The following is a 1,693-nucleotide window of genomic DNA, read 5'->3' as shown; positions in this document are numbered from 1 at the left end:
AAAAAAAAAAAAAAACAAGCAAACAATATGTAATTGCTATTCCTGAGAACCAATCATAAAGGTGATAATCTAAAATAAATATTTCATTCTCCAGAGTTAATGAGCACACCACCACATTCCAGAAAATGAAAATGATTCAGATTATTAAGACAAGAAAAAAAGTTAGGGGCTAGAGTGATAACTCCATAGTTAGAGCAGGACGCAGGACTCCTCTTGCAGGACCTGAGTTCAGTTCCCAGCACCTACACCAGGCAGATCACAACCACCTGCAGTTCCAGCTCCGGGAGACCCAATGCCCTCTTCTAGCCTCCAAGGGCTCCTGCGCTCCCATGAACATACCAACACACAGTCACACTTTCATACACATGATCAAAAATAGAATATTTAAAATAAAGAAAAGGAAAAATAAAACTTACCCGTCAGGGGAGAACCCGTTATCAGGAAGGTGGCTTTCCCAGGATGAGGTTTATCCTGTGCTGACCCCTACGATGTGGTGGAACATTAGTTTAAGATGTCTTACATTTGTATTTGCTGCAAGATGTCTGTTTAATTAATGTTTGCAACAAAGATGTGGTGCGTTCTTTTCTGTTGCATTTGTTTAACTCCTTAAAGCTGTGTTACTTTGCCTGTCTAAAACATCTGATTGGTCTAATAAAGAGCTGAACAGCCAAAGCTAGGCAGGAAAAAGGACAGGCAGGCTGCCAGATAGGGAGAATAAATAGGAGAAGAAGAGGAAGAGGAAGGGGAAGAACAGCAGAGAGGGAAGAATGAGAGAGTGGGGAGAGAGGGCGCCAGGGACCAGTCACCCAGCTACACAGTAAGAAGAAAAGAAAGAGAGAATAGAGAAAGATAAAAGCCCAGAGGCACAAGGTAAATAGGATAATTTAAGTTAAGAAAAGCAGGCTAGAAATAGGCTAAGGCTGGGCATTTATAAGTAAGAATATGTCTCTGTACATTATTTGGGAGCTGGGTGGTGGGCCCCCAAAGACCAAGGAGTGGGGAAAAAAAACCAATTATACTGCAGCTTTCCCAAATGTAGGGAGATTCAACCCAAATATAGGGAGATTCAACCGCATAACTGTGTAGTGGGGGACGGCATTCACAACCTCCCAAGAAATAAAAGGAAAAAATTGATTCCCATTACCGTCTGGCTAAAACATGACAATGATACCTTTTTTATAGTCTGTAGATAAATTCAGATGGAAGTCAAGGAAATTATCCAAGGTCCCCCACAAAGGGGGAGCTATAAAGAACAGCGTGAGTGTATGAACACTACAGCTGGGCGCTTTGGGAGACAGAGGGCCTCAGTTACATCTGCAAGCAGCTGGGCAATAGAAAGGCCCTGCCTGGTACAAGAATCCCCGAAGGACTGTCCTGTGCGAGAGACCGAGCTAACAGAAATCACCAGTCTGCATTCTAACCAGGAGAAAAATGGCTGTCCTAAAGATGTAACAGTGTAAACGGATGTAGACAGATTGTAAAAATATATATACAGCTTTAATGGCGAAATAAACTTACAGAACCACTATTCCCACGGAGACCAGGAAAGCAGAAGTAGTGGCTGGGAGCACGCTCACCAAATTTATAGGCAAACATTAGCCTGAGGCAAACACGCCCCCTAAGGGGCGGGACTTATCCCTACATCTCCCCTTTTTGTCTAAATAAGACAGAACTAAACCAAATACAACTATAT

General features: G+C 42.7%; 1 protein-coding gene and 1 pseudogene across 1 annotated transcript in view; one reads left to right on the top strand and one right to left on the bottom strand.

Annotated features, from left to right (window-relative positions):
* Window positions 1–488, bottom strand: part of S100a2 (S100 calcium binding protein A2) — a 28,527-nt gene extending 28,039 nt beyond the window's left edge. The window contains exon 1 of the mRNA XM_013353763.2: window positions 417–488. The gene's annotated coding sequence lies outside the window, so the exon portion shown is untranslated. The remainder of the gene's footprint in view (window positions 1–416) is intronic.
* On the top strand, window positions 409–592 carry LOC113458377 (annotated as a pseudogene).
* The last annotated feature ends 1,101 nt before the right edge of the window (window positions 593–1,693 follow it).

This window comes from Microtus ochrogaster, unplaced genomic scaffold (assembly GCF_000317375.1).
Source record: "Microtus ochrogaster isolate Prairie Vole_2 unplaced genomic scaffold, MicOch1.0 UNK16, whole genome shotgun sequence".
NCBI lineage: Eukaryota > Metazoa > Chordata > Mammalia > Rodentia > Cricetidae > Microtus > Microtus ochrogaster.
This window is presented reverse-complemented; position numbering and strand designations above follow the sequence as displayed.